Genomic DNA, 22,958 nt, shown 5'->3' with positions numbered 1-22,958 from the left:
CACTGCGCAGCCTCCTATTCAACCCATTGAACCTCCTCCCCAACCTCTAGTCTCTTTGACTGCAGGGATCGGATCCTCAAGTAAGGAAGCATCAGCCAGGCGACCAGTCTCTTGAGGCACTCAAGTTTTGCTTCAATCGCTAGAGAGGAACCATTCAGTATGACGGAACACCGACTTAGCTAAAGTCTTGGGCGCTTCCATCTGCTTCCCTGAAGATTGAACTCGGATGGGCCCGAAAAGCATAGAGGATCTCCTCACTCAAATGATGAGTTTGGGTCTAGAGGCAATCGTGAACCAACAGATGCTCAGAAAAAAGGCCTATTTCTTAAGGAGGGAGATCTCAAAGGCAGTCCAGGATGCGGCGGCTATGAAGACCCAAGTCTCTACTGCTAATGAACGGATCATCAAACTGGAGGAGCAAGTGAGGTTCTACGAAGAAAAGACAACTCGGCTGGAGAAGGAACTTGAAGATGCCCGGGCCTGTTGAGCTTTTAATTTGGCTAAATTTTAGTAGTATATCCTAGAACATATCATTTAGTATGTATCTTGTACATATTTTATTAATAAAAGGCAATTTCACTTTTCTGTTTACATAATATATTAATGTGTAATAGAAAAGTTCTATTGATATTTTGTTAGAAATTCTATTCTTAAGTGGTTAAGAATATGAGTGACAGTATTTCTAGTACAAAGTATCATAAATTGGTTCACAATCAAGGATACTTCACAATAAGGACATGACTTATGCAGAAAGATTATAATCATGTTTATTCCCAAGGTATTTATATGAGATATAAATAAGATGGAATGGTGAATCTCATGCCATATAACAAACATGATAGGCACTTATACATGATAAGTAGGCCGAATCAGTGACGCATATGACAAGCACATGGAGTTTACTCTTGTCAATGCATTGTCATATATCATATTAGTGCATATAATCTTTAGACCTGAGATAACACAGTTATCTTGTATATAGGTGGTTTGAGTTTGATACTGCTTTCATACTTATACTGTGTATGGGTATATGGGCATGTGTTGGCTCCTACTAGTTATATATGGAGGTAGGTGTGATCAAGATGGAATTTGTTACCCTAAGTAAATAGGGATAAAGTCGTATGTTCATTTAATTGTTTTTTATGTTTCAAGTTTCTAGCCAGGACAAACAGATTTAGTCAGAAAAGAGTTTCTGATAGGAAAATCTAATTAATCAAGAACTGGAATTAAAAGAAAACATAATATTTATAGCTAATGGGGTTTGACATAAACCATGACTGCAGCTCGAATTGAGATTTTGTAACAGAGAGATTCTAGTGCATGGTAACATATGATTAAAGGTTCATTTAAGGTATTCCTTGTTACTGATTGGGTGGCCATGGCACGCTATGTTAAGTGTCAACCATGGTCTATGAGATGCCTAAAATGATTTAGAGAAATCATTTATGGTAAGAAAAAGTTCTGATGATATTAAGAGTTAATATCATATCTCATAGCCAATTAGTGATGAGCCTAGTGAGTCACACACACATACACAAGATAATCACCAAGTAAACTATGATTTAATGGATTAATTAAAGAGTTTAATTGATTAATTAAATAGTTTTGGTTTGCAATAAAATTACAAAGTCCCTAGCATGACTTGAAACCAAATCTAGGTTATTGGATGTATAGTATAAGTTAAATTTATATTTAAAGTGTTTAAATATGAATTTAATTGTGAAAAATTAATTAATAGAGATTAATTAATTAATTTATATTTGATATAAATTGATTGAAGAGGAGAAATAATGATTTTGGGTTGAGAACTCAAAATTACAACATAAGGGTAATTTGGTCACTTCACAGGGTGACATGTGGCACCATGAGATGGTGACACATGACATCATATAAGTTTGCCATTTGTCTTCCTATCATGCAAGGTGATCAAAGTCAAGATTAAATCTAGCTTTGACACTTGGCTTAATGTGATTAAGTCAATTAAAATTAAATGTGGTGATGACATGTGGCAAGGGATTTAAGTGATGACCTAATTATAAAAGGGAAAAGAAAAAAAGAAACAAATACACTCTTATTCTCTCTTATGTGTGGCAGCACCTCTTCCTCCCTCTCCTCTCTTCATCTTTTCTCATCAATTCAAAGAGAATCACTCCATTCCCTTTGAATTAAAATTGCTAGAAATTGTTTCTAGTGTCCTATACACACATACAACCTCTCTAAAGGTAAGAACCCAATTTATAATTAGTTGGCAAAGGCTTGAGAAGAAAATTGGGGGTTGCCCATTGGTGATCTTGGTGTGCAAAAGCTAGAGGGACAACACTTGGGGTCCTAGGTGCTTCCTAAAGGTACCAATCACATTCATAGTGCATCAAAGATGTTAGTGCTCTAACTCCTCTTTTAAACTAGGATTTAAATGAATTAATTTGTTAATTCATAATCTTGAATGGCAAACATAGGTCCTAATATATATTAAAAGTGTTTTAATAAGCAATTGAGCATTGAAATTAATTAGGCGCATAACAGATATGGTATGATGCATGTAACCCTAGAAGAAAATTTTTGAAATTCAATGCTCTAATGAACAACTTTCAAGCTTCCGCTCCTTCAATTGGTATCAGAGCCACTATAATTGCCATTTAAATTGTTTGATATGAGATTTAATTATGTGATTTAATCAATTTTGATTGATTCATTGCTGGTTGCATTCATATATGTGGTGGCATGGTGTTGTATCCATGAAAGTGTGCGCATGGTTTTTACATTTAAAGTGTGCGCATGGTTTGGTGATTCTTTATACAATTGTTGTATATGAATTAAGGCCCACACTTAATTAAATTGTTTAATTAAGAATTTTAATCAAACAATTAAATTTTTATTCAATTGTTTGAATGAGATTCAAATATGAATTTTTAAATTTGTTTGAATGAGATTCAAATATGAATTTTTTTGTTGAATATGAGATATTCAATTTAATTTTAGTATGTATATTTTATTTAATTATTAAATGGTAATATGCATGATGGATGATCATGGACAATAAAAGACCAATGTGATTGGATTTATTTCTTTTATTTTTCTTTGGGTTGTAATTTCATTTATTTGAGGAATTTAAAGTCTATGATCTTGTAAATTTGTCTTGGTATGCCAAGGATTACAATGTAATTGGATTGCAAGAAGATCAAGGAGGTCAAGAGCATTGGTGAGACCAGTGGAAGAAAATCAAGATCAAGTGTTGATTATGTACTCCTTCAACAACTCTTGTAAAATGAATGAATGAAATACACCTAGGAATGCCCTGATTCTATTCTTGGTGGCTCAAAATTGAATCCTTTAGAAAGTCTATGATCATACCATATTTATATACATGAGATGTATGGGAATGTATGCAAGTATATGATATATGCATGCTAATTGGATAATGTGCAAAGTGAGACCATAATAGTAATTAAGCCGACCACTAAATCTTCCAAACAAATGATTAAGTTGGAAATGGTATAATTAAATTATATCATGGGCCCTCCATTAAGGCAATTATTTTAAGAAATTTTAAATACTTGCATTTGATGCATTTAATTTAAGAGATTTTCTTAAGAATAATTGTTAAACATGAGATGTTGTAAATATGTAAATAAGTTGATGCCCAATAATGGATGTGCCTGAGGACATTAAAGTTATTTGCATGTTTACTGGCTTAATGGGATCAACTTAACTAATGCAAGATGAATCAATAATGGATGTGCCTGAGATTTTGAGCATTAGGGGCTAGATAAAGGATTGAACCTCACATGAGATGTGATGGGCAAAGAGTTACTCACTTATAGTTTATTGTAATTCCAATAATGGATGTGCCTGAGGATGATCAATAAGACTATAAGAATTCAATCACCCACTAGAAATCCATTCAACTAGGATTTCCGTTTCCTACTTTGGAAGTGTAGGATTCGCCAAGTTAGTGGGAGGACCAATTTGATTAAAAGGTCATAATCATTTTGGTTAATTACTTGATACATTTACTAATTAATCTAGTTATTTTCTATAGTTATTCTTCTGATAATAATGAGCACACAATAATCACCACCATCCAATATACTTATGAGCATACTTGATCACAATAGGTTGACAGGACCTAATCTTTCTGATTGGCTAAGAAATTTAAAACTTATCTTGAACCTAGAATGTATTGGATATGTTCTAGACTCAAAGGTTCCTGGTCCCTTACCTCCAGAGGCCACTCAAGAGGAATATGATACTTTGGACAAGTGGAAGGAGCATGATATGAGAGCCAAATGTTACATGCTTGCTTCTATGAGTAATGAGTTATAGAAGCAGCATGAGAACATGCAAAATGCAAGTGAGATCCTCCTTCACCTGCAAGAGTTGTATGGTGAGCATAGCAGGAATGCTAGGTATGAGATATCTAGGCAGCTATTTCGAATGAGGATGTCTGAGGGACAGAATGTAGGAGATCATGTCCACAAGATGATTTGACTTATTGAGCAGCTGGAACATCTTGACTTTTGCATGGATTTCCAACTACAGACGGATTTGATCCTTCAGTCCCTACCTAAGTCATTTGGGAATTTTATGACAAATTTCCATATGACTAAGCAAGAATACACCTTGGCTGGTTTACTTAACATGCTGGTTATTGCCCAAAAGAATATGTCGGGCAATAAAAGAAAAGAGGTAGCTTTGATTGTATCTTCTTTTGCTAGAAAGTCCAATAAGAAGAAGGGCAATAAGAAAAAGAAACCTCAAGTTCCAAGATCTTCCAAGAAGATAGCCAAACAGAAAACAAAGACCAAAGCTGACAAAGGCAAGAGAAAGTGTTTTCACTGTCAGAAGGATGGGTACTGGAATAGGAACTGCCCAGAGTATAGCAAGTAGTAGCAGCTTGCAGTAACGAGATATTAAACTTCGGGTTGGCAATGGCTCAACTGTTGAAGCTTTAGCCATAGGATCTAAATCTTTATACATGTGTGGACATGTTTTGTATTTAAATAAGGTTTTACATGTACCTGATGCTTTTAAGAACATTATTTCTATATCTAGTTTGACTAGAGATGGTTATGAATTTCAGTTCATAAATGATATTTGCAATATTTATTTTGGAAATAAATATGTTGGTTCGGGTTATATGCATGATGGACTTTATTATTTAGATAATAATGTTAAATACAAATCTAATGCAAGCAATCTAAATGAATGTAATGCAATGATGAAAATCAACTCAAGTTCAAAATATATTTGGCACTTAAGATTAGGTAATGTTGCAGAAGATAGGATTGCAAAACTGGAGAAAATGGGAATTTTATCCTCATTGGGTTCTGAACCTACTCCAACTTGTGAATCCTGCCTTCAGAGCAAAATGACTAGATCACCCTTTGTTGGACAAGGACTAAGAGCTGAAAATATTTTGGAGCTAATACATAGTGATGTATGTGGTCCATTTAAGGAAATGGCTAGAGGTGGTTTTCATTACTTTATTACCTTTGCTGATGATAAATCAAGGTTTGGGTATTTATATTTGATGAAATATAAATATGAATCCTTTGAAAAGTTCAAAGAATTTAAATTTGAAGTAGAAAATCAAATAGGAAAAAGTATTAAAACTCTTTGATCAGATCGTGGAGGTGAATACTTAAGTACTGAATTTGATGAATACTTGAAAGAACATGGCATTGTTTCCCAGCTGACTCCTACGGGAACGCCACAGCTGAATGGTGTATCTAAAAGGAGAAATTGTACCCTATTAGATATGGTATGTAGTATGATGAGCTATACTGATATGCCAATCTCCTTTTAGGGATTTACATTAGAATTAGCTTTGTATATTCTGAATAGGATTCCATCAAAATCAGTATCTTTCACACCATATGAGTATGGCGTGAAAGAAAACCAAGTCTTAAGCATGTTAAGACTTGGGGTTGTCCAGCTTATATCAAAAAGCTGAACACTGATAAATTGAAAACCAGATCAGAAAAAGGTTGATTTGTTGGACATCCAAAAGAAAGTTTTCAATATTATTTTTATTTGCCTATATCACAAAAGGTTGTGGTAAGCAAAGATGCCATATTTCTTGAGCAACAGTTCATTGAAGAGGTGGCAAAGGAAGGCAAATAGAGTTAGAATAGGAGAATTCTAACCAACCAACAGATCAAATGGATATAGATCCAGCTAGTCAACCTACACCTATTAATGAAACATCTACAGTAAATCCTCACAGATCAACCAAGATATCTCACCCACCAGTGAGATATGATTTTCTTCATGAAGATGAACAAGAGTTGTTTACTCATGAAGAAGTAGATTATGGAGATGATCCACTTACCTATGAAGAAGCTATATCAGACATAGACACTTTAAAATGGATTGAAGCTATGAAATCTGAAATTGATTCTATGTATAAGAACCAAGTTTGGGACCTTGTTGACCCACCTGAAGGTATTGTACCTATAGGGAATAAATGGATTTTCAAGAAGAAAATTAGTTTTGATGGAAAGGTAGAGAACTATAAAGCAAGGCTAGTAGCGAAAGGATTTCGCCAGAGGCAAGGAATCGATTATAAGGAGACTTTCTCGCCTGTTGCCATCTTAAATCAATTAGGATTTTATTAGCAATAGTTGCATGCTATGATTATGAGATTTGGCAAATGGATGTCAAAACAGCTTTTCTCAATGGATACATTGAAGAAAATATTTTCATGAAACAACCTAGGGGTTTTGAATTCCAAGATAATGTTAGTAGTATGCCCTAAAGCATATCATTTAGTATGTATCTTACACATGTTTTATTAATAAAAAAAGCATTTTCACTTTTCCCTTTACATAATATATTTATATGTAATAGAAAAGGTCCATTGATATTTTGTTAGAAATATTATTCTTAAGTTGTTAAGAATATGGGTGACAGTATTTCTAGCACAAAGTATCATAAATTGATTCACAATTGAGGATACTTCACAATAAGGACATGACTTATCTAGAAAGATTGTAATCATATTTATTCCCAAGTTATTTATATGAGATGTAAATAAGATGGAATGGTGAGTCTCATTCCATATAATAAATATGATAGGCACTTATACATGATAAGTAGGTCAAACCAGTGACACTTATGACAAGCACATGGAGTTTACTCTTGTCAATGCATTGTCATAAATCATATCAGTGCATATAATCTTTAAACCTGAGATAGCACAGTTATCAAGTATATAGGTGGCTTGAGTTTGATACTGCTTTCATACTTGTACTGTGTATGGGTATATGGGCATGTGTTGGCTCCTACTAGTTATATATGGAGGTAGGTGTTGATCAAGATGGAATCTGTTACCCTAAGTAAATAGGGATAAAATCCTATGTTCATTTAATTGTTCTTGATGTTTCAAGTTCCTAGCCAGGACAGATAGATTTATTCAGAAAATAGTTTCTAATGAGAAAATCTTTTTAATCAAGAATTGAAATTAAAAGAGAACATAATATTCATAGCAAATGGGGTTTGACATAAACCATGACTCTAGCTCGAATTGGAATTTTGTAACAGAGAGATTCTAGTGCATGGTAACATATGATTATAAGTTCATTTAAGGTAAACATTATTACTGATTGGGTGGCCATGGCATGCTATGCTAGGTGTTAACCATGGTCTATGAGGTGCATAAAATGATTTAGAAAAATCATTTATAGTAAGAAAGAGTTCTGATGATATTAAGAGTTGATATCATGTCTCATTGCCAATTAGTGATGAGCCTAGTAAGTCACACACATACACAAGTAATCACCAAATTAAATATGATTTAATTAATTAATTAAAGAGTTTAATTGATTAATTAAATATGTTTAGTTTACAATTAGATTGCAAAGTCCCTAATATGGCTTGAAACCAAATCTAGGTTATTGGATGTATAGTATAAGTTAAATTTATATTCAAAGTGTTTAAATATAAAATTTAATTATGATAAATTAATTAATAGAGATTAATTAATTAATTTATATTTGATATAAATTGATTAGAAGAAGAGAAATAATTATTTTGGGTTAAGAACTCAAAATTAAGACACAGGGGTATTTTGATCATTTCACAGGGTGACATATGGTACCATGAGCTGGTGGCACATGGCACTACACATAAGCTTGCCATATGTCTTTTAATCATGTAAGATGATCAAAGTCAAGAGTAAATATAGGTCTGACACTTGGCACGATGTGATTGGGTCAATTAAACCTAGAGCCAATCAGAAGGTGACATGTGGCAAGGGTTTTAAGTGGTGACCTAACTACATAAGGGAAAGGATGAAAAAGAAAAATACAATCTGCTCATTCTTACAAAGGTGCCACCACCCTTGGTTGCTTCTCCTTCTCTTCTTCTTCATCTCTCAACAATTCAAAGAGATTTGCCAACAATCTCTTGAATTAAAAATACTAGAAATTATTTCTAGTGTCCTATTTACATTTGTAATATCTCAAAAGGCAAAACCTGATTTTCTAATTGATTGGAAAAGCTTTAGAAGCTGTTCAAGGGGCTGCGATTGGTAATCTTGGTGTGGACAAGCTAGAGGGACAACATCTGGTGTCCTAGGCACATCCCAAAAGTGCCAAATACAGTGCAGTGCATCAAAAAGGTTAGTGCACTTGTTCTTGATCTAATCTAGGGTTCTAATGAATTAATCTGTTAATTCTAAAATCTTAAATGGTAAATGTAGATCCAAAAATATATTAAAAGTGTTTTAATTGAAGGAACGGAAGCGTGAAAAACACAAGTTATATCATTGAATTCAAAAATTTTCACCTAGGGTCACACGCATCATGCAAGATTTATTTTTATCTATTTGATTTCAATGATAAACAACATATTAAAACTCTTTTAATATGTTCTTGAATCTGTATTTGCCATTTACGATTTTAAAATTAATCAAATTAATTTTAGAACCCTAGATTAAATCAAGAACGATTACACTAACCTCTTGATGCACTGCAGCGTGTCTGCGCCTTTGAGATTTGTCTTCAGGACACCAAATGTTGTCCCTCTAGCTTGTCCACACCAAGAACACCTATGGCAGCCCTTGAACAGCTTCTAAAACTTTTTCTATTAATTAGAAATTCAAGTTCTTCCTTTTAAGAGATTAGAGATGTAAACAGGACACTAGAAATAATTTCTAGTGTTCTTAATTCAAGAGATTGATGGCTAATCTCTTTGAATTGATGAGAGATGAAGAAGAATAGATGGAGAGCCTCAAAATGGCGTGACAAAGGAGAGGAGTGGCTGCTGGTTGTTTTTCTTTTTCATAACAACACTTATATAGCTAGGTTAACACATTAAACCCTTGCCACATATCACCATTTGATTAGCTCTAGGTTTAAGTGACCCAATCACATTGTGCCAAGTGTCAAACCTATATTTAATCTTAATTTTAATCATCTTACATGATTAAAAAACATTTGGCAAGCTTATGTGTAATCCCATGTGTCACCATCTCATGGTGCCACGTGTGACACTATGAAATGACCAAAATGCCCCTGTGTCTTAATTTTGAGTTCTTAACCCAAAATAATTATTTTTCTTCTTCTAATTTATATCAAATATAAATTAATTAATTAATCTCTATAAATTAATTTCTCATTAATTAAATTCATATTTAAACACTTTAAATATAAATTTAACTTATACTATACATCCAATAATCTAGATTTGGTTTCAAGTCATGCTAGGGACTTTGCAATTTAATTGCAATCTAAACCTATTTAATTAATCAATTAAAATCTTTAATTAATTAATTAAATCATATTTAAATAGGTGATAACTTGTGTATGTGTGTGACTTACTAGGCTCATCACTAATTGGTAATGAGACATGATATCAACTCTTAATATCATCAGAACTCTTTCTTACCATAAATGATTTCTCTAAATCATTTTATGAACCTCATAGACCATGGTTAACACCTAGCATAGCATTCCATGACCACCCAATTAGTAATAAAGTTTACCTTAAATGAACCTATAATCATATGTTACCATGCACTAGAATCTCTCTATTACAAAATTCCAACTCAAGCTGGAGTCATGGTTTATGTCAAACTCCATTTGCTATGAATATTATGTTCTCTTTTAATTCCAGTTCTTAATTAAAAAGATTTTCTCATCAGAAACTCTTTCTGAATAAATCTATCTGTCCTGGCCAGGAACTTGAAATATCAAGAACAATTAAATTAATATAGGATTTTATCTCTATTTACTTAGAGGAACAGATTCCATGTTGATCAACACTTACCTCCATATATAACTAGTAGGAGCCAACATATGCCCATATACCCATACATAGTACAAGTATGAAAGCAGTATCAAACTCAAACTACCTATATACAAGATACCTGTGCTATCTCAGGTCTAAAGATTATATGCACTGATATGATTTATGACAAAATATTGACAAGAGTAAACTCCATGTGCTTGTCATAAGTGTCACTGGTTCGGCCTACTTATCATTTATAAGTGCCTATTATGTTTATTATATGGCATGAGACTCACCATTCCATCTTATTTATATCTCATATAAATAACTTGGGAACAAATATGAATACAATCTTTCTGGATAAGTCATGTCCTTATTATGAAGTATCCTCGATTGTAAACCTATTTATGATACTTTATGCTAGAAATATTGTCACTCATATTCTTAACAACTTAAGAATAATATTTCTAACAAAATATCAATGGACCTTTTCTATTACACATAAATATATTATGTAAACGGAAAAGTGGAAATGCCTTTTGTTAATAAAAATATGTACAAGATACATACTAAATGATATGCTCTAGGGTATACTACTAACAATCTCCCACTAGCACTAGAGCCATTCATTACAATATCTTAGACCTATCTTCTCAAGATGTCGGTCTAACTGAGTCTGTGACATAGGCTTAGTGAATGGATCAGCTGGATTTTCAGCTGATGCTATTTTCTGCATGGCTACATCACCTCGCCCAACTATTTCTCTGATAATGTGGTAGCGCCTTTCTATGTGTTTGGATTTCTGGTGAGACCTTGGTTCCTTAGCCTATATGACTGCTCCATTGTTATCACAGTGTAGTGGAACTGCTGACTCAATGGAAGGAACTACTGTAAATTCTGTCACGAACTTCTTTATCCAAACAGCTTCCTTTGCAGCATCTGATGCAGCAATATACTCAGCTTCTGTAGTGGAATATGCAGTCGTGCTCTATTTGGAACTCTTCCAACTGACTGCACCTCCATTACAAATGAACACATATCCAGAGGTAGACTTTCTATCATCGATATCTGATTGGAAATCAGAATCAGTATAACCATCCAATTGCAAGTCTCCACCTCCATAAATCAAGAATAAATCCTTAGTTCTTCTCAAGTACTTAAGGATGTTCTTGACAGCTATCCAGTGTTCCAAACCTGGATTGGATTGATACCTGCTAGTCAAACTAACAGCATATGCGATATCCGGCCTAGTACACAACATTGCATACATTAAACTTCCAATAGCCGAAGCATATGGAATCTTGGCCATCTTATCTCTTTCTTCAGGTGTCTTTGGAGACATCTCTTTAGAAAGGTGGATACCATGTCTCACTGGTAACAATCCTCTCTTGGAATCAAGCATGTTAAACCTCTTTAACACCTTTTCCAAGTATAGACTTTGGGATAAACCAATTATTCTTTTCGCTCTATCTCTATATATGCAAATCCCAAGAATATAGGTTGCCTCCCCTAAGTCTTTCATGGAGAATGTATTTGACAACCATACCTTTATAGTTGTCAACATACCTGTGTCATTACCCATCAACAGTATGTCATCCACATATAAGACAAGGAAAGTGATAGCACTGCCACTAACCTTCTTATATACACATGGCTCATCCTCATTTTTGATAAAACCAAAGGATTTAATGGCTTCATCAAAACGGATGTTCCAACTCCTCAAAGCTTGTTTCAACCCATAAATGGATCGCTTTAGCTTGCATACCTTGGAACCATCTTGGGATTCAAAACCCCTAGGTTGTTCCATGAAAATGTTTTCTTCAATGTATCCATTGAGAAAAGCTGTTTTGACATCCATCTGCCAAATCTCATAATCATAGTATGCAGCTATTGCTAATAAAATCCTAATTGATTTAAGCATGGCAACAGGCGAGAAAGTCTCTCATAGTCGACTCCTTGCCTTTGGCGAAACCCTTTCGCTACTAACCTTGCCTTATAGGTCTCTACCTTTCCATCAGAACCAATTTTCTTCTTGAAAACCCATTTGTTCCCTATAGGTACAATACCTTCAGGTGGGTCAACAAGATCCCAAACTTGATTCTTATACATGGAATCAATCTCGGATTTCATAGCATCAATCCATTTTGAAGAGTCTATATCTGATATAGCTTCTTCATAGGTAAGTGGAACATCTCCATGATCTACTTCTTCATGAATAGACAACTCTTGTTCTTCATAAAGAAAACCATATCTCACTGGTGGGTGAGATACCCTGGTTGTTCTACGAGGAACAGCTGTAGATGTTTCATCTGTTCCATCAATGGGTATAGGTTGACTAGATGGATCTATATCCATCTGATCCGTTGGTTGGTCAAAATTCTCCAATTCTAACTCTATTTGCCTTCCTTTGCCTCCTTCTTGAACAAACTGTTGTTCAAGAAATGTGGCATCTCTACTTATCATAACCTTTTGTGAAGTAGGCAAATAAAAATAATATCCAAAACTATCTTTTGGATATCCAACAAATCGACCTTTTTCTAATTTGGTCTCCAATTTATCAGTGTTCAGCTTTTTGATATAAGCTGGATAATCCCAAATCTTAACATGCTTAAGACTTGGTTTTCTTCCATGCCATATCTCATAAGGTGTGAAAGAAACTGATTTTGATGGAATTCTATTCAGAATATACAAAGTTGATTCTAATGCAAATCCCCAAAAGAAGATTGGCATATCAGTATAGCTCATCATACTACGTACCATATCCAATAGGGTACGATTTCTCCTTTCAGATACACCATTCAGCTGTGGCGTTCCTGGAGGAGTCAGCTGAGAAACAATGCCATGCTCTCTCAAGTATTCATCAAATTTAGTACTCAAATATTCACCTCCACGATCTGATCGAAGAGTTTTAATACTCTTTCCTGTTTGATTTTCTACTTCAGATTTAAATTCTTTAAACTTTTCAAAGGATTCATGTTCGTATTTCATCAAATACAAATACTCAAATCTTGATTTATTGTAACAAAAAAAAAAAAAAGAATTGACCTTGGCGTGTGACAGTAGATTTCCACTGTCACACTGCCAATTTAAAAAAAAAAAAAAAAAAAAAAAGGTTCAAAAACGGGAGGAGGAACTCCCCCCCCCCCCTTTCTCTTTTCTCTCCTCTCCTTCCCTCTCTTCTTCTTCTTCCTTTCTCCGACGACCGGCCGGCGACGTCCCAAGCAGTTTCCCACCCGGCCGGCGACCCTCCGGCGACGGCCATACCACCAGAAACAGCGGCAAGAGAGGGAGAAGAGAGAGAAAACATGCGTACAGTGGACAGCGGCTTTCCGCCGCGATTCCGGCTTCGTCCGACGTCCGATCGGGGCGATTCTGGTGGCGTTGGAAAGCTTGTTCCGAGAGCTTTCTTTTGATACCAATTTTGCAACAAATGGAGGTCGGATGAGTGAGATATGGAGGAGAGAAGTTTCGGGTTTTTCAAGCTTTTTCGTCAGATCTACGAAGATCCGACCGTTGGATCGACGATCCGAGACCACCTATGAACTGAGGAAGAGGAGAGGAACATGGTGGTATGATCAAATCCGGCAAATGTCGCCGGTGATCGGCGGCCGGCCACCGTGCGCGGTGGTTTCGGGAGTGGCTCCGGTGGGCTATGGAGATAATTCAAATTCCAGAGGCTTCCTCATAAATTTTTGAAATTTTTGAGACACAGATAAACTTCGGGTAAGACAATTTCTATTATTTCTCTGTCTGTGGAGCATAAATGCAGTATTTCTTAAACAGGAAAAATTGGAGAAAAATTCTAAGAAAAATATATGATGAAAGTAAAATTATTTGGAGATATTCTATAGTGTTTGTTGAATTTTTGAGTGATTGTAGAATATTTTTGAAAAATATAGATGGATTTTAGTTAGATTTTTAGCATATGGGCATATAAGATTATTTGAAATTTAGATAATTAAATTTTATATAATTGGTTGAAGCTTGAGGATGGAGGTTTAAATATGTGAATATTTAATTGGGTTGAATTAGAATATGTTAGATGTTGGAAACTTACGGAATCGAGTAAAATTCTTGAATAAAATATTCATGGGTGATTAGAAAATTTCAATTCATTTTGCAATAGCCTTATAATATTATTAAGACCGCGGGGCAAAATTTTAGAATTTTTAGAGCTTGTTTGAGTGGATTTTTGAAAAATGTCAATTATAGGTACTAAAATATAATTTTTAAGATTTTGAGTATTGTCTGATTTGGAGGGCCCAGGAGGGGCCATGTGATATTGATGAGATGTGATTGTGGAAATTGAGAATTTAGAAGTGTTATTTGAGCCTTTTTGCAGGTTGGGTAGGTTCCAGGTATAGGGAAAATTCTGCCGGATATCCGGTATGAATTAGGCTGTCTATTGCCTCTTTAGAGTTTTATCTTAACTTAGTACTAATAAATTTATAATTTAATTATTAGGTGATCGAGGTCAGCTATTTTTCTGCATCCAGCAGCCACAATAGTCATTGGTGTACTGTGAGTAAAATATTAATTTTAATTGTAATTTAACTATTATTATATGTTCAAGCATGCCCATGCATCACTTATATGTATGTATATATGTAGTTAAACTCTAGGCACGTTTTATGTTGTATTCATAACTGTTAAAGTGCCTTGGATGTTGTTGTAGTAATTTGGAGCAGTGTGCGTGCGTTGGCATGCGTGTGATGTGGTGTGGACTATGGATAGGACGGGTAGACACGGCTTGAGATCTTCGCTGGGACTTGGTCCTTCGGGGTAGACACGGCTTGAGTTCTTCGCTGGGACCCCGATTTGGTTATTAAGTGGAAGTCAGAGCTGAGTTCTTCGCTGGCACAGTTAGAATTAAGAGAGCTGTATAGGGGATCAGCTCCTATATATATTATGATTGATATTACTGGGTGCGTGAGTGCTCCAAATTACCTTTTTGCTGTTATGATGTGAAAATATTGTTGATGTTGCATTTCATTCCACAGGATGCATTAGTTTTAGATAGTTATAGTGATTATGGTTAAAATTGATATTTTACTCTCTGAGTCGAACGCTCACTCCTGTTCAATATTTTTTCCAGGCCACAGGAGGAGTTATTTTACAGAGCAACCTGTTTTCTTCCTCGCAGGTTTAACGTCGGTTATTTAATTGTGTTACTATCTTTTCTAAATTTAAAATCTAGAACTCCGCACGTGTTAGTAATAGTGTGGACCTTGTTAGAAATTGTGTTAATTTAAAATTTTGAGACTAATAAATGAAGATTTATATGGTATTTAAACGGTTTGTAAATGAGGTAACAGGGTTGAGGGAGGCTTCCCTTATTTCAGTTTTTGATGGCTATCGGGTTGGGTAAACCTGAATAAAAATATTTTAATTTATTTAATTTTATTTACATGTTTGGCCTAAGTTTTTTTTTTTTGGGCCTTGGTTATGGATTTGAGAACAGTAAAGCTTACTACGGGCCTCGGGGGCTTTATGCCGGCCCAGGTCCTAGTGCCGGTCTGGCCCATAGGTTGGGTCATGACAAAGTTAGTATCAGAGCTTAGGCTCTAGATTCATGGGAAAGAATATACTTGGTAGTGTAAAAGGAGTCTTGTTAGGATGTTACATGCGGAGTATATGATTCTGTTTCGTCTTTTTCTGTAATTCTTTGTTTCTAGATTCTGCGTTATACCTCGGGAACTATAAAAGTGCCTCAGTTAGTGTCTTGATTTTCGTGGAGTACATAGAAAGGTGAAATAGAGTTAGCAGACATGTTGACGTCTATCATGAGGATATGTACTCCAATAAATACTATATTTTTATTAGTATGGGTTTAAATGGTGTGCCCATTTCGTGCAAGGCACGAGTACATAAAAGTGAGTCTTGAAAGTATAGTTGGCCTAGATAAGGATGAGGATACCACTGCTGGCAATCATCAGTAGATGACCCAGTCAGAATAAGTTTTTGATAATAGAAGATTCAAGAGAGATAAGAAGTTGGGAGACCTAGTATGTCGGGACGTATCGTAGTAACTATACAATGTTCTCGATGTCTGCTCTGTAAGCTGCAGATTACAGTACCGACATGAGATTATTATGTAGAGCTGTGTGCATCCCCGTGGTACTCCATAATGAGGGTGTTTACGGATGGCTTCTGTTTTGGTACAGCTATGCCAGAACAGAGTTCTATATTTGCAGAGGAGTTGGGAACTCCTGGTTAGGGGTCTAGAGTTAGAATATTGAAAGATCACAGTTGGGTGATAACTAGAGTCAATGACTCAGTTACCATAACATGAGCTACAGTTACAGCAGGAATTGCTGAAAGACTAGCGGTTTCAGTATAGTTATAAATTAAAGGTAACACCTATAGAGTGAGATTATCTAGTATTCGGTATGGAATTTTGGATGGTGTCTGCAGTATGACAAACATTTTGCTTAGTGCTTAGAGCTTAGTGAGAATAGTATACCTTGTGTGTATCAGTATGGAATAAAGTACAATCCTACTACCTAGAGAAGGTCGAAATTATGAATTGATGATTTACAGAGCTATGATATGATAAAAGAGACATTAATTTGACATGGTTTTGGGCAAGGTGGTAAATGTAGTACCTTTGTTACAGCAAGTTAGGGTATAGACCTATCTTTTCAGAAGGGATCGAAGGTTATTACTGATAATGATGACTTATAGAATAGTGTTCCAAATGGGACTGTAGAGTGTGGTAGAGAGTAGTTGGCTCGGGTATCCTGCAGAGGATACAAGTTTCATTATAGGAATCATATATAATCAAATCACGATGGATGTAAATCCTTTGAATTGGATGACGGGTTTGTGTGCTCGGAATCTTAAGTTTTGGCTAATTGAGTAAACATGGAAAATAATAATAATAATAAAATAAATAAATAATAATAATGATAATAATAATAACAAATAAATAAAATTACTGCAGAATCAGTTCTCGAGGTAGTAAGGATATCATGTAAGCTAAAGGATAAGAATATAGATCATACAATGAAGGTATGACCGTAATTTCCTGAGTTCCTTTCTAACTTCATATTGTTTAAAACAATAGTATAATCTAATTATAATAGTGTTAAGAGAAATAAATTAGCAAAGATAAATTATAGAAGGCCAATGGATAGAGAAAGTGCAGAATGAAGGTTTGGACAATTGATTGCATATGCAATATATTCTAAATTCCAGTGGAAGTACTAGCTAGGGTGGTCAAAGGACCGAATCTGAATAGCACAGATATGTGATAACGTGGTAGAGACTCTGAAAGATATTGTTAGCAAGTACAGCTATTATGTTAGGAAGAAGAATGGAACCAGGGATAGAATAGTCAAGTTCTATTTTGGGTAAGACAAAGGAAATAAATGAAAGGACAATATAAAGAGTGCATAATAAAAGGAACAAAGTTAAGATATAGGGTAGGCTATGTGTTATTATTGACAAGGTGAATGACAAGGATGGAGAACCCAAAATGGGACCATATTAGTGAGAACAGTGATGGAGGTATGGAATATAATAATAATGAGTAAAAGCTAGAAAGTGTACGATGGTATTGCGGACTATTTAAGGAGGCAGAGAAAAAGAAGTTAGTAAGTAGTAAGTTGAATAAAAGTTAATCTAAGGGATCAAAAAGGTATGATGAGAGGAAAAGAATGATAGATAATGACACAGAGGCTTTAAGTTAGACTTTTGAGATAGTGACAAGGTAGTTAGAGGTTCATTATGAATGTCAGGCAAACATTTTTAGTGTGATCAACAGAATCACTTTGTAGTGAAGCAATAACGACATGACAACAGTAGGGGTAGAACGAAAAGTGAGGAGTCTAGGTAGTTATAAATCGCTAGAAAGTTCAAGGATCAAATTAATGATCATAGATAAGGGTGGGATTAGTGTTGGAAGAATTTATTAGCGAGAGAATTCTTTCAGGAATCAACAAAAGTTAAGGGCACAATATAAATGATGATAGATATGAATCACAGGTCGAGTATAAGTAAAGTTAATAAATTATAAAATATTATATCAGGAAGGACAATGGTACGGTAAAGGGTTCATGCAGATGATGCATTATGGGTAGAGCACAATTGTGCTGGGAGATGATGAAATTTGAAGAGAAAGACTAAGAAACATAGGTTAGATGTTATTATATGGACAATCGGGCGTAGTTGAATATAAGAGGATATTTTTCTTTCTTTTCAAGTTTAGCTTGTGCTTTTGGTTCTAGAAGGTTATATTAGGAACAGAGACTGAGTCAAGGAGACCTAGTTATTTAAGAGTTTGGTAGGCACCAATTCATATACAATTTCGTGATATGAAAATGACTGTAAGTGCATACCTAGTGTTAAGTATGAAAGGACGATCAGAATAATAACAGGAGTCAAATTGAGTTAGCTACTAAGGCTTGTGACTATTTTAAATTATGAGCTGGAGAGAATACTAATTGTGAATGAGTTACAGCGAATGAGATTGTTGCTAATAGGAAAAGATGAGGCTGAAGTTTGAAAAGCTATGGGCAGTATATGTGATTATATTAAGGAGAATGAACATGTGAAGTATCTTGTTTAGAAATAAGGCATGACACATATTTCCCACAGCCGTGTTAGTTCAGATGGAACTTATAGTTTATGGGGCTCATATTCATCCAGGATAAGCAATTTCCTACTAAGGCTGGTAGGGAATGATAATGTTCTGATAGTTAAGTTGGAAAAAGGGGATACAAGAAAAATTTTCTATGGTTAATTATAAGTGTTACATAAGGTGAAGAATGTGCTGGTAGGAGTAAATCGTAAGGTTAGAATTCTCGAAGTAATAGAACTAGTAATCAAGATAAGACTAAGAAATAAAATAAAAGTTAAAGTTGATAATGGGATGGACATCCTTGAAGAAAAAAGGTGTAAGGGTGAAATAGGATTAAGATTAGGGAATAAGTGCAACAGGTCGAAAAGATATCAATTATAGCAGAAATAGGAAAAGGGAGTGGATAAGATCCAAAGGACAGGAAGAAAGCTCGGTGAAGCTAGTTATAATAATGAGGATAAGAAGGAATAGGTATGTTAGGAACACACCAAGAGATGTTTAAAATAAGTTATTATGAGATGATAGATTAAAGGAGTAGTGGAGCCTCGATCTGAGTGCCAATGTGTCAGAAATAGGCCACATACTAAGAAGCTAAAGGAAGAAGTCTAGATATTTCCATTCCAGAGAAGGAGTGAGAATCGATAAAGTCGCATGGATTGAGTTGTCAGGGAATATCAACACTTTTGTTCCTAGAAGGAGAGACCCAGTTCACTTTCCAATATTGATAAATGATACACTTGGCCTTTGGAGGAGACTCTACCTGACTGGTTACATAAGATGGACAGAGGTTGGTCTAAGTATCTTAGTAATGACACAAAAAGAGATTAAAAATTTGAAATATCATGGGAGTAAGAAGATTTATAGGTATTGACCACTGAGGCCATAAGAAGAGTCAAGATCTCGAACAGGATGCCTAGATTAGGTGCTACAGGAAAGCTACTCATAAGATACCATGGAACAAGGAACATAAGTTATGTCATTGGGAAAGACAGAGATTATTGAAACAAAGGGATGAGGACTGAAATCATCAAGAGACATGTTAGGGCGTAATAAAAGTGAGGTAAGCGCCAAAGTTAATTAAAGTTATCAGATATCAAGTCGAGAGTAATGAAGTTATAATGAATACCTGAGATGACAGAAGAATGGTCAATGAATAGCCAAGAGATAAGAGCATCTCTAGATAGAGATGATGACAAATAGGACACCATAGTAGAATCAGAGAGTAATAGAATATCATATATAATATACGAAGAGTTTGAAGAATAAATGTTTTACCAATCTCTGTATAACTGGAGGAGTAATGATTGTGCTTGTCCTAATAACCTTCTTTTCCTTATTTCTTTATTTATTCGAAAATTCTAGGACGAATTTTTTTTTTTTTTAAGGGGGAAAGAATGTAACAAAAAAAAAAATGAATTGACCTTGGCGTGTGACAGTGGATTTCCACTGTCACACTGCCAACTTTAAATAAAAAAAAAAAATGGTTCAAAAACGGGAGGAGGAACTCCCCCCCCCCCCCCCTTTCTCTTCTCTCTCCTCTCCTTCCCTCTCTTCTTCTTCTTCCTTTCTCCGGCGACCGGCCGGCGACGTCCCAAGCAGTTCCCCACCCCACCGGTGACCCTCCGGCGATGGCCAGACACCAGAAACGGCGGCAAGAGAGGGAGAAGAGAGAGAAAATGCGCGCACAGTGGGCAGCGGCTTTCCGGCGCGATTCCGGCTTCGTCTGACGTCCAATCGAGGCGATTCTGGTGGCGTTGGAAAGCTTGTTCCGAGTGCTTTCTTTTGATACCAATTTTGCAACAAATGGAGGTCGGATGAGTGAGATATGGAGGAGAGAAGTTTCGGGTTTTTCAAGCTTTTTCGTCAGATCTACGAAGATCCGACCGTTGGATCGATGATCCGAGACCACCTATGGACTGAGAAAGAGGAGAGGAACATGGTAGTATGATCAGATCCGGAAAATGTCGTCGGCGGCCGGCCACCGTGCGCGGTGGTTCTGGCGGTGACTCCGGTGGGCTATGGAGATAATTCAACTTCCAGAGGCTTCCTCGTAAATTTTTGGAATTTTTGAGACACAGATAAACTTCGGGTAAGACAATTTCTATTATTTCTCTGTCTGTGGAGCATAAATACAGTATTTCTTAAACAGGAAAAATTGGAGAAAAATTCTAAGAAAAATATATGATGAAAGTAAAATTATTTGGAGATATTCTATAGTGTTTGTTGAATTTTTGAGTGATTGTAGAATATTTTTGAAAAATATAGATGGATTTTAGTTAGATTTTTAGCATATGGGCATATAAGATTATTTGAATTTAGATAATTAAATTTTATATAATTGGTTGAAACTTGAGGATGGAGGTTTAAATATGTGAATATTTAATTGGGTTGAATTAGAATATTTTAGATGTTGGAAACTTACGGAATTGAGTAAAATTCTTGAATAAAATATTCATGGGTGATTAGAAAATTTCAATTCATTTTGCAATAGCCTTATAATATTATTAAGACCGCGGGGCAAAATTTTAGAATTTTTAGAGCTTATTTGAGTGGATTTTTGAAAAATATCAATTATAGGGACTAAAATGTAATTTTTAAGATTTTGAGTATTGTCTGATTTGGAGGGCCCAGGAGGGGCCATGTGATATTGATGAGATGTGATTGTGGAAATTGAGAATTTAGAAGTGTTATTTGAGCCTTTTTGCAGGTTGGGTAGGTTCCAGGTATAGGGGAAACTCTGCTGGATATCCGGTATGAATTAGGCTGTCTATTGCCTCTTTAGAGTTTTATCTTAACTTAGTACTAATAAATTTATAATTTAATTATTAGGTGATCGAGGTCAGCTATTTTTCTGCATCCAGCAGCCACAATAGTCATCGGTGTACTGTGATTAAAATATTAATTTTAATTGTAATTTAACTATTATTATATGTTCAAGCATGCCCATGCATCACTTATATGTATGTATATATGTAGTTAAACTCTAGGCACGTTTTATGTTGCATTCATAACTGTTAAAGTGCCTTGGATGTTGTTGTGGTAATTTGGAGCAGTGTGCGTGCGTTGGCATGCGTGTGATGTGGTGTGGACTATGGATAGGACGAGTAGACACGGCTTGAGATATTCGCTGGGACCCGGTCCTTCGGGGTAGACACAGCTTGAGTTCTTCGCTGGGACCCCGATTTGGTTATTAAGTGGAAGTCCGAGCTGAGTTCTTCGCTGGCACAGTTGGAATTAAGAGAGCTGTATAGGGGATCAGCTCCCATATATATTATGATTGATATTACTGGGTGCGTGAGTGCTCCAAATTACCTTTTTGCTGTTATGATGTGAAAATATTGTTGATGTTGCATTCCACTCCACAGGATGCATTAGTTTTAGATAGTTATAGAGATTATGGTTAAAATTGATATTTTATTCTCTGAGTCGAACGCTCACTCCTGTTCAATATTTTTTCCAGGCCACAGGAGGAGTTATTTTACAGAGCAACCTGTTTTCTTCCTCGCAGGTTTAACGTCGGTTATTTAATTGTGTTACTATCTTTTCTAAATTTAAAATCTAGAACTCCGCATGTGTTAGTAATAGTGTGGACCTTGTTAGAAATTGTGTTAATTTAAAATTTTGAGACTAATAAATGAAGATTCATATGGTATTTAAACGGTTTGTAAATGAGATAACAGGGTTGAGCGAGGCTCCCCTTATTTCAGTTTTTGATGGCTATCGGGTTGGGTTGACCCGAATAAAAATATTTTATTTTATTTAATTTTATTTACATGTTTGGCCTAAGTTTTTTTTTTTTGGGCCTTGGTTATGGATTTGAGAACAGTAAGGCTTACTACGGGCCTCGGGGGCTTTATGCCGGCCCAGGTCCTAGTGCCGGTCCGGCCCATAGGTTGGGTCGTGACATTTATCATCAGTAAAGGTAATAAAATAATGAAAGCCCCCTCTAGCCATTTCTTTAAATGGACCACATACATCACTATGTATTAGTTCCAAAATATTTTCAGCTCTTAGCCCTTGTCCAACAAAGGGTGATCTAGTCATTTTGCTCTGAAGGCAAGATTCACAAGTTGGAGTAGGCTCAGAGCCCAATAAGGATAGAATCCCCATTTTCTCCAGTTTTGCAATCCTATCTTCTGCAACATGA

At 35.3% G+C, this 22,958-nt stretch overlaps 1 long non-coding RNA gene across 2 annotated transcripts; it reads left to right on the top strand.

The window, feature by feature from the left end:
- Positions 1-13,557: 13,557 nt before the first annotated feature.
- Positions 13,558-22,517, top strand: LOC131179948 (uncharacterized). Of its 2 annotated transcripts, none has more exons than XR_009148949.1 (3): positions 13,558-13,953; positions 21,641-21,697; positions 22,272-22,515. It is a non-coding gene; the product is annotated as an uncharacterized LOC131179948 (long non-coding RNA). The 2 variants fall into 2 exon arrangements; XR_009148950.1 differs by lacking the exon at positions 13,558-13,953 and adding an exon at positions 20,761-20,900 and having other exon boundaries at positions 22,272-22,517.
- Positions 22,518-22,958: the final 441 nt, after the last annotated feature.

This window comes from Hevea brasiliensis, chromosome 5, assembly GCF_030052815.1.
Source record: "Hevea brasiliensis isolate MT/VB/25A 57/8 chromosome 5, ASM3005281v1, whole genome shotgun sequence".
NCBI classification, from domain to species: Eukaryota; Viridiplantae; Streptophyta; class Magnoliopsida; order Malpighiales; family Euphorbiaceae; genus Hevea; species Hevea brasiliensis.
The sequence above is the reverse complement of the archived record's forward strand: the minus strand, read 5'-3'. Positions and strand labels throughout refer to the sequence as shown.